The 14153-nt window shown below is 39.7% G+C and overlaps 1 protein-coding gene across 4 annotated transcripts in view; it reads left to right on the top strand.

Moving 5' to 3' along the window:
• Positions 1-343: 343 nt before the first annotated feature.
• shroom1 (shroom family member 1) overlaps positions 344-14153 on the top strand; it is a 33163-nt gene continuing 19353 nt past the window's right edge. For 2 of the 4 annotated variants that reach the window (XM_061803528.1, XM_061803530.1), the window contains exons 1-3: positions 344-559; positions 847-1166; positions 8602-8682. The gene's annotated coding sequence lies outside the window, so the exon portion shown is untranslated. Of the gene's footprint in view, positions 560-843; positions 1167-8601; positions 8683-14153 lie in introns of all 4 variants that reach the window. The other 2 variants (XM_061803532.1, XM_061803529.1) reach the window with 2 other exon arrangements.

The raw sequence follows: 14153 nt of genomic DNA, 5'->3' as shown, positions 1-14153 counted from the left end.
TTCCTGAATTTAAGTGCAGTGCTAATATTCACAACTGTGCAAAATATTCCAGAGGCTTGAGTGGCCTCTTGAAGAAACAAGGTAGCTGTTATTATTATTGTAATTATTGTTACATTTCGTATGGATTTGCAACAAAGCCATAGGCATTAACTGCGGCACACCAGCCGACTTCTTGTCTTCCTGAGAAGTAGCCAAGGACAAGTTCATCGACGCAGACACATCGTTATCAAAGAATGTGCGTTTGTTAACTTGCTTGCTCACCCCTCCCTTTTGACCTTGTGTGTTTTTGAAATAAAGGAAGAGTACGCAAGAAGCTGGTTCAGAACCTGGTTGGAGACTCTTACTGGCCAGCCTCTCACATCCTCCTGATCAGAAAGACGATTTCTTGTCCCTGTTTCTTGTGCATTAGTCCAGCAAATTAGGTGATAAACCTAACAGTAGCCCAACCAGAAAGGTGTATGCGAAGTCGTTTACTTGGCTTTGCACTCCACAGAGCCTCTTAGGAATGATTAGCTGGTGTTTTTCAATCCACATCGCACTGCACTGATGGAATTAACTCGTGAGTAGATGCCAGAATGCATGGACTAATATAATTTCCAGTACATAGTACTGAACAGAATCATCGCCATTGTATTTTTGCAAATTGTATTATATGCTCTCTCGGGGTGGCTGGTTTTTTTTTTTTTTTTTTCATTAAACAAAAAAGAAAAGCAAGATTTATTATTTATGGATATGTGTAAAAAAAAAATGTTATGCCATCAGTGCTCTGTAGGCTTTGTTTGTTGTGGGTTTTGTGAGGGTCAACATGTCGTCGTCATTAACTTCTGTTCCGTAACTCACCAGCAGAGCAGAAAGTCCACGTTTCGCTGTTCTTCTTACTGACCAATGGGAAGCCGTGTTATTTCCCAAAGCCCGCCTCTTGATGCCTGTAATTGGCCAGCGACACGCTCCATTACTTTTCATCCGCTTGTCTTCTCCCCGAGGGAAAAAGGTAACGTCGAAGGGAAAGGGAAGCTTATTATTATCAAGTCGTTGGCAGCGAGGGAAGTTATCCTGACAGAAAAGGCATTTTTCTAGTCTTCTATCTTATTTTTATTAAAGACTCCTTCGACGGAGGACGAGGGAGTCCGAGGGGAACACTGCGAGAAGTGAGCAAGGAGCAGCAGGTACGTGAAGGGGCCACAGGTGCATTTGGTGTCCTCAGTTTCGGTTGTCCACCTGTCAACCTCCCGTCGGTTTTGTTCTCCCCCACCAGGATTGTCCTAGAAAGTACTGTATGACCTTTATGAGCTTACATACAAAAACATTTTTGGGTTGTATTTCCTCAAATGGTTTTTCGACGTTGGTTTCGGGAGGTCGTCCAAAGTCCATTTCGTGTAACTAAGCCCAAGAGATGAGCAAACTGTCCCCTAAATGTATCGCATTTACAATGCTCCCCCTTTTTGTTGTGTATTTTACTGTGTTCATTTAATGCAATTGCTAAAGCACACTACATTTAAGTTAATCAACGCGTTAATTCATTGATGAACAATAAATAGAAATGCGTAATTATTATTCATCTCTAGGGTCATAATTTTTTTGTAAAAAAAAAAAAAAGTACACACTGGTGAAAAAGTGACTTGTCTTTGTTGTGGTATGATTGCAGGTCATTTGAACTTCTTTAAAAAGGAAAACAAAACTATTTGATATTGATTGAGTTTCTCGGTTTGCTGCCATGTTGTGGAAGTCAGCACTCTGATTTAAGGGGAAAAACAAACAAAAAACAGTTACCGGACAAAAACATAATTGAGTTAGTTGCGCCACAGAACACATTAATCGACAGAAAGTGGAACTGAGCCATGCTTCCACCACAGGGTTAGAAAAAACAAAACAAATACCATGCTGTTCAACTTTGGTATGTCAAACTTGACTTATTTGAAAGTGATAATCAGCGCAGCATTCAAAAAAGTAATAACAAATTCCATCCATTTTCTTCACCGCTTATCCTCACGAGGGTCGCGGGGAGTCCTGGAGCCTATCCCACGTGTCAATGGGCAGGAGTTGGGGTACACCCTGAACTGGTTGCCGGCCAATCGCAGGGCACATCAAGACAAACAGCCACACTCACAGTCACACCTCGGGGCAATTTAGAGTGTCCAAGTAATGTTGCATGTTTTTGGGATGTGGAGGGAAACCGGAGTGCGCGGAGAATATCCACGCAGGCAGGAGGAGAACATGCAAACTCCACACAGGCGGGGCTGGAATCAAATCCGGGTCCTCAGAACTGTGAGGCCAACGTTTTACCATCCGACTCACCGTGCCATCGACATTCAATCTGTGATAGTTTATTATTTTTTTTCATTTGGTTTTGCTTATTAAAGAATGTTTACCTTACTGGAGACTTTACTGCCATTAGTTTGCAGGTTCCTTTTGAAGACCATTTTAAACACCACAAAATCTTGACCAACGAATAAGCAGTTTTACGTTGCCTTACTGTATGTACCAAGTGCAATCTAAACTGAGAACAAGGTATGTACCAAAGCACAATTTTTGCACTGTAGTTTCACAATTCTGAGCTGTAACTTACAATGTTGACTTGACCTGAGAAGTTTGTACCCTTGATTGAGATGAACTGAAATGCCCCCACCACCCCAAATATGAAAAAGTGGTTACATAGGTGTTGATTTTACCTTTAGGCATAATTCCCTCCCCCATTTTTGACATGACAGTGCAGTAGTCCTTGTTGTTTGCCAGCATTGTGCATTCCCTGAACCTCATGTCCTTGCTTCAAATGGATCCGTGGGCCTGAATTATGCACTGAGGAGGCCTTTCAACCCAAAGACAGTGGACTATGTTTTATTAAAAGCTGTAACAAAAGGCACGGCAGGCTGCAAATGCCTCGGGAAAGCGGAGACTGGTATTTTGTCCCTGGCCTGAAACATAAGTGCTCATGGCTTGTCCTTTACGGTGGGTGTGGGGGCGAGCACACTGGACCTCTCTGTTTGGCCTTCACTGTGGGGCACTAACTCCGAACACCAACCTGGTCTGACCTTTGCTCTGCACTGGTCCGCTCAAGAGGAAACTTGAATGGAGGTGATATGACTGCAAACTGGAGTTAAAAGCAGTATATATTGAATTGTTACGTTGAAATGGATAAAACTCTCAAGAACCTAAACCTGGATTTACACTGCATGGGTCAAACCCACAATCTGTTTCCCCCCCTCTCAAGTGGCACAATTTGGAGATGAGTCTTGCAAGTTTCAATTTTAAACAAACATGGAATCAAATACATCAGATCAGAATTAGGCCTCTTCCAAATGTGGATAAAAAAAAAAAAGACATCAGATATCTGGCAATGGGAGTGCAGCAAATACTCTGATCCCAAAACACTGATATAGTTTCAAACTCATGTTGCAGCGTTACCCTTCAAAATAAATGGCATGCGGATGACTTGAATGAGAAAAATGCAGCTGAAGTGCGCATGTACAAGAACGTTGGCGAAGACTTTATTTTCCACTTGCAACCCAGGCTAAACTCCCACAGAAAGAAGTGAATTCAAGTGGTGAATTCATAAATAGTTATTCGGGATTACTGTATTGTCGTTTACTTCCATGTTGTCACTGCCTAGTGTTTACACTTGTAGCTGATTGCATGTCATTTAAGAAAAGATCAAATAGAGAACGATTGTGCCACAACAGTATGTCCATGATAGCCAACACGTTATCAATCTGCCATTTGTTAAAATGAATGGTAAAGCCCCCACAAATGGTTAAGGATGTACGTAGTTGCCAGTAAAAGTAAACACGCCATAAGCACATTCATACACTACCGGAATTTCCGGCCTATAAGCTGCGACTTTTTTCACACGCTTTCAACCCTACGGTTTATGCGGTGATGCGGCTAATTTGTGCATTTTTTGTAACAACGGCAAGGGGGCACTCGTGTGGAAAAGGTAAGAGTGAGACCGAATACATGTGCCGAGGAAGTGACTTTCACCGGTCCGGCCCTGTTAGCGCTGCGCTAGCGTGTTACTGCCGTGTCTCAGTGATTTTTACCAGTATGTTTTTTTTTTTTTAACCTGGAAAATGGTGACACGCTGTGCCAGCCCCTAACAGGACAAGCCGAAAGGCAAAGATCTTTTTTTTTTTTTTTTTAACCGGCCCTGTACGGCACTAGCGTTAGAGTTAGCGCGCGCTAGAGTTAGCATTAGCGCACGCGACGGCGCTAGCGTTAAACTCTCTGTGTACCGTCTTTCTTTGTAAATATCTCGTGTTTCCATGTCAGTTACAACGTGGGCGCTTGCGGCTTTTACACGGCTGCGGCCTATGTATGTACCAAATGGTATTTCCTTTACAAACGTACTGGGTGAGGCTTATGACCAGGTGTGCGCTGTAGGCCAGGAATTACGGTACATTCATACTCAGGTACTCAAATCGCAGACTTGCTAACCTGATCTAAAAGCCACCTACACACTTATTCACTGACACGTCATTTACCAGGCCCTTATTCTTAAAGCCACACACTTTCAAGGTCAGAGATACTGCTGCGTAGAATGAGAGGATGGCGACTCCAGGTGAACAAAAGTAATATGTACCTTGTCGAGGTTTTGATGCAGTTATTAGAATTTGCATTGCTACCTCTTTAAGTGACAATTGTAAAAGTTCATTACTGGTACGTTAACAGGAACTGTACGTATATGCATCAGACTGGCACTTGTTGATCCAAACCTCATTTTTTGTTGATCTGTTTTACCAACAGTTGCATACATATTTAACTTTAACATAACTTAATATTGTGCCGTGTGTGTGTGTGTGTGTGTGTGTGTGTGGTGTGTGTGTGTGTGTACAGGAAGATAGACGAAAAAAGGATGGAACACAAATAAAAGGGTGGGGACTGCAAGACACAAAAGCCATCAGTCACACACTTAAATTTGCCTTGGGCGTTGACACACAAGCTCTATCTGTTTCTTCTTTGTTATTCTCAAAGAGCACCCAAAAAATGGAAGCGCACGCCATTATTGATGATCTGCTGGAGAAACAATCAGCAACTGCACCCAGCAGAACTCAGAGAACATCGAAGTGCTCGCACAAGTGGAATTATGAAAACATTTACTAGTTGCCTCTCTCAACATTAACAGGCTAAAACCAAGTTCCCGAAGCTGAAGAACAGGCAGATTGGAAGCTGCCCTTTGCTTTCTGGAGAGGAGGAATTAATGGATAGGATCGATAGGAACCAAAACATAAGCTTAATAATGACCAAATAATATTGGAACTTGGAACGTATGTTGCATTGCCTATGTAAACATCAATATGTGCAATAACTGTAATATAAGCACACATTCAAGTCAAAAGTAACATGCTCCTTGGTATTTACATTCTTTCTCTGACCTTTTAACACAGGGCTTCCCTTCGTTTTGGCTCAAAGCGTTGCTTTTCAAGTTCCAGACAGTTCAGGTTGAATACTGCAGTCATAATGATTTTTAATTTTTTTTTTTTTTTAAATCCCAGACAAACCATTAAAGCCCAGTGACAAGTGAAAGGCCTGGAGGTTTTTGCACGTTGACTTGGTGGAATGACATCATTATCAGTGAGCGTGACATTAAAGTAATGAGCAGGTGCAACTTCGAGCTAAAACTCGTGAAATCATTTTAAATATGCAAACGTGTTGTAGGTTTCAAATGTGTCGAGGTGCGCTTGTCTTTGATTCAGCTTCCCCCATCTTAAGCAAAGCTTTGTCTGTATGGTCAATAAATACTCACCTTTTTTTTTTTAAGTCAACAAACTCCCTGACTCATTGAGCTGTTAATATTTGCCCTAAAGCTAATAAAATGTGGAGTACTATTTGCATTCAATGCCATATTCTTACTGTGCTTTACAAGAATTAATTTCCTCCACTATCATTTTTTTTATTATTATTTTTATGTGACACACTGAGTTTGAAAGAAAACAGCAAATAAGGACCGAGGCTTGTCATGAATAATCGCAAACTTTGATCCCAAAACACGTTCATCTTAAAACATTACTTGTCATATGAAACAGAGTTCTAGTTGTTGATTCCAATTCAAGCAATCGTGAGTGTGTTGTAAATCAGATTAAGCCAAGAGAGCTAAGGCTGACCAAAGTTCGGCAAACACGCGAGGTGTAACGTTGTTGTCCTCACATTTCGGGGAAGGCCGTGAAATGTGTCGAGATGCGCTTGTCACTTGTGACATCATTGCGGTGGTGTGGAAGCGTGATTGACTATCAGGAAGTGTAAGCGAGTTTGAAACCCAGCCGGCAGGTGAACATTTTTGTTTAGGGATTAATAAGTGATGGGAAACCGTTGAAGAAGGATGAATCACTATGTTGTCATAACCTTTATGAAACACTGCCAAAATACTTTGGTTCGATCATTTATTTTCCCATGGTTCCCTTTTTTTCCTTTCTTTTTTTTTATAATTACAATTCATTATTAGTTGTTAAATCCTGCTTAATTCTTGTAAGAAAAGGCTTTTCAATTCTTCCAAATGGGCTTTAAAGTCCGGTGTCATTATAGTTTGGTAATTAGTAGGGTCATAAATCTGTCTCATCATTATCATATATATATATATTTTTTTTTGCTTCAAACTATAATTTATAGAACTGGGTATAAAATATATTCAGGCACCTTTTAGTATGATGAAATTAAAATTGCATCCTACAAATTGTACGTTGATGTCATGAATGTTTTTTTTTTTCTCACACTGCATTAATTAGACTGAACAAAAACGATTCTTTTTTTTTTCAGCAGCTGAAAGATCTGCATCTTTTTTTCTTTTTCAAATATTGTTCACTCTCGGTGTCGTAAGATATCATCAAAGTTGCACACGAGACTTGGTTATCCGCCAAAATAGATAACTATATCCAGCATGATCGTACAAGTATAAGCTAATCGCTGTATCGCCAAAGAAAAAGAAAATGCATGGTATGCTGCCTTCTGATATGAGCTATAATAGGACTTATTAAATAAGAGGTCTATTTGCTAGAAAGAGGCTGTCTCTAAATTCAGCTGGTCCGCACAATAAAAGTGAACATGCAGCGGAATAAAAAAAAAAACATTTTTTTTTTTACTGTTATCAAATCACTGGTCACGATAGCCTTGTTCTACTGGGCAGCCATTACAGAGATGTGCATTCCACCCTGAACCCAGTCCCACAATAACATCCCTTTGCTTTTTGAGAGGGATATTATTAAATCGATCTGTCAGATCACAACCAAGCCGTTGCACTTTTTTCATCTTTTCCATCACTGGCACCCTTAAGTGGGAAAAAATCGTTTTGGGAAGTTAATCCTTGTGACGGAGCTGAGATTTCGTGAAATTGATGTAGAAATTCCGTGTGAGTTTGGGGCGTCTTTAGAGCAAAAATAAAACAACCTAATTCTTAGGGTATTCAACTTTAGAGATAATAATGCTAGAGGAGTAAGAATATTACAAAAAAAAATTGTACTGGATTTATTAGAAAACACATTTAATACTTTCAAGCCTGTTAGCATTTGTTCTGTAAAACAACAGTACAATATTCACAATTACAATTTACAACAAATAGCTGTCACCATTCCTCCAAATCCTGGAACTCTGCTGCACTGAAGACCGAAATCACACACAAAAGATCTCAAATCCAGTCCAGCGATTGATGTTCCAGGGTCTTTTATTGTTGCTATTTCCGTTGAGATCAGACGCCAGAGCCCCCTCTTCATCCTTTGTGTGCTCGTATGAGAGAGCCCATGAGAGAAAGGCAATTGTGGGTTTGTGCCCGAGGAGCCTCTCAGATTGCTTGCAGCTGATATAAAAGACTTGACTGATGTATCTAGTTAAATGATATGACTAATAAAAGAGCCGGGTAAACGTCATGTTGGTGTACATATGTTGGACCTGTATATGAATTATGAAGTCAACGTTAAATGGTCTCGCCGCCACTGTTTTTCGCCATCGCAACTTGTGCCAAAGTCCACAAAGCGCGTCACACATTCTTCCTGCTGAAGTTTAAACTTCGTCATTTGTTTTTCCACTATTCAAGACCGGCCATGCTTCCTCTGACCCCCACCCCCACCCCCATACCTCCCATCTCTGTCCCAAGCTATTGTAAAAAGAGCTCGTTGTGATACAAAATGTCCTGATGGCAGATGTCGAACAGATAAACTGAAGTGTTACAATTTTAGCATATTTATACAATGGGACCGCTAAAGTTGAATGCCAACATGCCCGTCATAAAAATTGAATGTGTTAATAAAATACACCTCAAAAGTTGCATTAAAAGCATGACGTATGCATAGCAGCAAGCCTTATTTTAAGATCTTTGATTGTACTTTGTGTTTTAAATGTAAGTTTTATTTTAATATGTATTTATTATTGTGCCCTGCGATTGGCTGGCAACCAGTTCAGGCTGTACCCCGCCTCCTGCCTGTTGACAGCTGGGATGGGCTCCAGCACTCCCTGCGACCCTTGTGAGGATAAGCGGCTAAGAAAATGGATGAATGTATTTATCCAGTGATTCTTTCACATACAACTTGACTGCGCATCACTTGTGGCTTTAAGCCTACCAAATTTTAATTCCATTTTGCAAGCATGCAAGTGTTTAACTCTGCTTTTTCTTTGGCTTTTTAGGTGTGAGTCATGTGACATATTCCAAAAGGAGCACCATCAACGAGTCCTGTTAAGAAAAGAAGAAGGAGAGAAGGAAAATCAGTAAGTTTTCATGGACATAATGTAGTGGTTCACTTATTTTTTGATGTGTAAGAGCATTGTGAATGTTATGTCTGATGTCAAATTTAGATCACCTAGACTTCCCTCTTAACAATGCGCGACTGTATTGTGGATCAAATAATAATGTTCTTATTCATTCTTATATTATTCCAATTATATAGCCTTCTTTTTGCAGCACAAAGCAAACTTCTCAGAGGAAAAGCGCTTAGGTGGGATTACTCAGTTTGTGGAAACAGCGGCGATTGTGGTGAAAACTTGTTGAATTCATCATATTTGTCAGAACGGGAACTAATTCATTAATGATTAATAGGCTACAATTAGGCTTATGGTTTCTAATCCGCCTGTGGTTTTATTCAGGTTTGGCTGCAAGTGGTCTTAACTGCCACAGGCCGAGAGGTTAACCACTGTATAATATACCTACGGATGCACCAATACCATTTTTTTTCTTTCCAGACTTATGTTTAAATACTACCAAATACTGTTCTTGACTTACTACTTGTGAATGTACGTGTGTTTTATATACATAACATATGGTTCGAAAAATATTTTTATTCACCATGGCAAAAGTTTTACTCACTTCGTATCTTTGTATCTTACACATATCACAGGGATTCCTGTATGCACTTTATTGCACTTTATTAAACCCCCAGTACTGCAGTGACTGTCTCTCCAAACGTTGTCTCTACTGCATTTTGCTAGTTGTTGACTTAATTTCAAAATTTGTGTTAAATTATTTCATTATTTAAACGCACATACCATAACATTGCTACTGATGTGTTAGCTCGTCTGTGGAGTTTGGCATTATGCATTAGCGTTTATCTGGAAGACTTTTGTAAGATGAAGTTAAGTGTATGATGACATGGACATTATTGTTACATAGAGCAGTTTTATAGTGTAGGTAATACAGGAAGGAATATATGTACATTGGTACCTCGGTTTCCGATCGTTTCTGTTTTCGTACAAATCGGTTTTCCAACGAAAATTTCAAGATTTGTTTTGCTTTGGTTGTCAAACAAAAATCGTTATTCGAACGCCATGACCTGCTGATCCGTGATGATTTGTTATTGTGCATTCAAACGCACCCCCGAAAAAAAAACGAAACGATGTAACGCAACCAGTTGACTCACACACTCCTCTACAAGCGGACATGTTCAGCAGTGACTTTTTTTCTTCCAATTGAGCAATATTAACCCCCAATCATGGCTTCAAAGAAGGCAAGTAGAGCTGCTGGTGCTGAAAAAAGGAAAGTGGTGCGTAAAACTATCGACTTCAAGAAGGATTTGATAGCCGAGCACGAATCTGGTGTGCATGTTTCTGAGCTACTGAATAAGTATGGCATGGCGAAATCGACAATCAGCACCATTCTGAAACACAAGGATGCCCTCAAAGCAAGTGATGTTGCTAAAGGAGCAACCGTGTTGACCAAGCAGAGGCCACAGATCTTGGAGGAAGCTGAAAAGTTGCTTCTTATTTTCGTAAATGAGCAACAGTTAGCTGATGAGGCTGAAGGCAGGAAGGATGTCTGAAGCGACGATATAAAAGCTATCTGGGGTAAATGGAATGACGTCAACGACAAAAAACTATTTTTTAGGCTTGGAACGCATTATATCATTTTCCATTCATTGTAATGGGAAAATGCGCTTTGGTTTTCGAACGTTTCGGTTTTCGAACGTTTCGGTTTTTAACCGGCTTTCTGGAACAGATTGTATTCGAGAACCGAGGCACCACGGTATATGCTCTTTTTTACGGCGCATTCAATTTCCTGTTTACGGTTATCATCACTACTTTCTTTCGGATTTGAGCTGTTATTTTTTTGTTTGATTTCCAGAAAATTGCACTTCATCCTCATACACTGATAAGTGTGTAATGGCACAATCTTCCAGCCATAAGCAGACTTTTATCATGTAGGTCATAAATGAGTTTAATAGTAAAACCATTATGCATTGCTCTTTTTTTTTTTTTACATTACCAGTTAAATAGTAGGTCAGATGTTTCAGTCTCCTCAATCTGTTTATTATTAAAAGAGCTGTAGTGCGCTGTTTGTTTTTCTTTTCTTTTTCTTTATTTCCTTTAAACATCACTGGTTAAAAAGTAGGGCGGCACGGTGGAGCTGGTGTCGAGTGTTGGCCTCACAGTTTTGAGGACCTGGGATCGAATGACCATATTGGGTTGAGTGGGGGGGTTCTCCCCGGCTCTCCCCAGCTCTCGCCGTTTCCAAATCAAATATGACATTTCAACAACTTGCTCAAACATCCTCAAGCTAGGATAAAAAGCTGTTTTCCTTTGATATGATATCTGAACAAAAAGGTGACCTACTTTGTCAAACTTTTTACTTCTTCACTGTGTTCCAAATTATTATCCAAATGCGATTTTCTTTTCTTCTCTTCTTTTCTTCTTTGCACAGTTTTTGCATCCACAAGTTCTATGGCTGCAATAATTGTGAAGATGCTGTAAAATAAGTTATCCTACTGTATGTTCGAGTGTAACTTGATATTTTTGGTTGAAATAGCTTTTCATTTCACTGAATGTGACCTCCTAATGTTGCACATTCCACCAAGGATGATTTTCAATTCTTTACGGCCTATAAAATCTTTTGAAACTGTGTCATGCATAATCATTTTGGACATTATTGTCATTCTTAAATAGTGTTATCACTGGGAGATCTGCAAAAAAAAAGTTAGAAATGGACTTCAATCCAAAATATTTCAGAAAATGTTTCCCCAAAATCGTAGGAACCCAACCCACCCAAAAAACAAGAGCTGACAAGGTACTAGAACTCTGACAGTAAGGTGTAAGGCTGCTGGGGTTTAGACTTTTTTTTTTTTTTTTTTTTCAAATCTAACATAAAGATTTTCCTTTCAACTTGGTTTTGAGAGGACAGAGTCATCATCACCTCTGGTGGCCTCATTTTGCATTTAAAAAAATGTCGTCACTATTGCATAAAACCTTTACCCCGTTCATGTGTTCACTTCTGGTGATAAGATGGTGACATCATAAAATTACAGATAAACATATCATATCGGTTGTCGGGTTACACAAAGTATTTCATCTTATGAAATCAGTACTGAAGCTACCGCACTGGTATAAAAGACCATATATATATATATATTAAAAAAATCATTCAATAGGCCTTTGTTTGTAATAATAATAAAAAAAATCCTACTAAAATAATGAAATGCATACTAAAACTGTCACCAGCCTGAAAAAATTATAGTGGCTCAGGCAAATTTGAAGTAAAATTCCTTACAATCAAGCAAGTTAAAAATTTAAGTTAACTGCAGTTAATATTAAGATGAAGAAAAAAAAATCTGACGGAAAATTCAGTGTGAAGTGTCCTTCAGCCTTTTGTCTCTGTTTTATTTTATAATTTATTACATCAGACTAGTCCTAATCTCATATTTGTCATTGCTTTCTGTATGAGCTGTGTTTAGTGGTTTTACATTGTGTCCTGTAGTTTTTTTCAGTTTGATTGAATCAAAACAAATTTTCTTCACAATTGCAATATCACGTGTTGGTATTCGATATCAACGCGTTCTCAAATATGAATGAAAATGGAAAAAAAAGTGAAAAAAGTGGTATCTTTGCATCCCTTGTATCATCCCCTAGGAATGAGTATAGACCTATGGCAGCAACACTAAGGTAAAGGATGATTCAGAACCGGCTTCACTCAGACCCTTCATCAGAGGCTTCAAAAAATTTGAATTATACTCCTATGAACTCGCCACATTAATGTCATTGGACTGGCGACCTGTCCAGGGTGTACCCACCTCTTGACCAATGTCAACTAGGGTAGCCTCGTTCTCACCACTGACCCTAATGAGAATCCAAATCATCTTTATTGCCAAGTATGTGAAAAACACGAGGAATTCGTCTCTGTGAGTTGAAAGCACTCTAGTATGACAACAGTCAATTGTCCGAGAAGACTTTTGAGACATAAAGACAACGCCAGAACAATCACGGAGCAATAAAAGGTTGTTAGTAATCTGGCAATGATCGAGCACTTTTGAGGACATGCACAATAAAAAATGGTGTGATAGAACACGTGCCTGCCTGTTAACATCCTTTTGGTCCAACAGGAAGGGTCTCGCCATTTTTTTCTTACAGGTACACTCACCTGCTATGCGCACATGACAATGAGGAACCTCAGTTACATAAGTGACATTTGCATGCAACCACTCTTCATTTTCCCTTTTATTGACCGTGTTGTACAGTTTCCCTCAAGCTGGTCATAATGATTCCCTCTTATGTAAGTGAGCTCTTCTGAACACGTGTTGGTCAAACAGAGCATCAAGCAATGACGCCTCGCTCCTCCATTCTATTCTGTTTTATGCAAATGAGATTGAGCAACACTGCAAGCAGATCATTTCTTTCATTTCATTGTCATTTCAAAGAGGTTAGGTTGGCATCTTTTGGCTCCCACTCCTCCCACCCAGAAAAGCTTTTCTTTTTAGTTTAAAAATGCTTACTTTAACCAGGATCCCTCACCATAACATGGGCTGCCCTGACCCTTTGCACCACTGCCCTGGATGATTCCACACTTCACACATGTGATGTGCCAAATTCTGCAATGAATGTTATACCTTCCTTACATACCGTATCGCTGAGCCCGATCACCATCTTTGTTCATTTCTAATATGAGAACACAACTAGAAATGGTAACATGAATGTGCCTTTAAAAAAGAAATCTGAATTACTTTAGCGCATGCACACAGACCAAAATATTTCTTTGCAAAACCTGATAAAGTATTGAATGCATCACGGTGGTGCTTTGTATAAAGGTAAATAGTTTTTTTCTACGATTTTGAGGTTGCCTCCTAATACTTGAGAGCGTATTATCCTGAAGAAACGGTGGTATTTCAATGAGCTGGGTTTTACTACTATTATTCTCCCTTCATGCTTCATGGCGTCACTGGGATATGATTAAGGCGACACTGTTGGAACAACCCATGCACTGTGTGGGCCACGTCTCTATGGTGAAGTCGCGTAGTGTGACGCCTGTCATAGCAGTAACATGGGTGGGGGCTGGATGGGGGGCATCTACCGTGTTATTGTCTGCCGTCAGCTGCTCGTGACATCGTTTACTATATAACAAGACAGGGATGTTTTGTACGGCCTTGTGAGTAATAGTTAGCGTGACGTTTGTTACATAGTGCCATATTGCTGGAACTGTAGGTTGATCTAAATATTTAGAAAAGGCTGCCCCCTGAATGGACACTTCATTACATATACGTGTTCTAATGGGAGCATACGCAAGTTCTCCATGAAATAAATTCAGCCTTTACAAAGGCTGCATTATTCAGAATGCAGACCTCTACCAAGGCCTTAAAAAATGGGCTCTGTTTCTTTGTTTTGTTTTTCAAAAGTTCATTGTCCATGGTTACACTTTACAAGGTTTCAAGGTTATCCACAGTACACAACCATTAGGTTGAGCAGCATCCATTCGTCCATCCATT

The sequence above is a fragment of the Syngnathoides biaculeatus genome, chromosome 18 (assembly GCF_019802595.1).
Source record: "Syngnathoides biaculeatus isolate LvHL_M chromosome 18, ASM1980259v1, whole genome shotgun sequence".
Taxonomy (NCBI): domain Eukaryota; kingdom Metazoa; phylum Chordata; class Actinopteri; order Syngnathiformes; family Syngnathidae; genus Syngnathoides; species Syngnathoides biaculeatus.
This window is presented reverse-complemented; position numbering and strand designations above follow the sequence as displayed.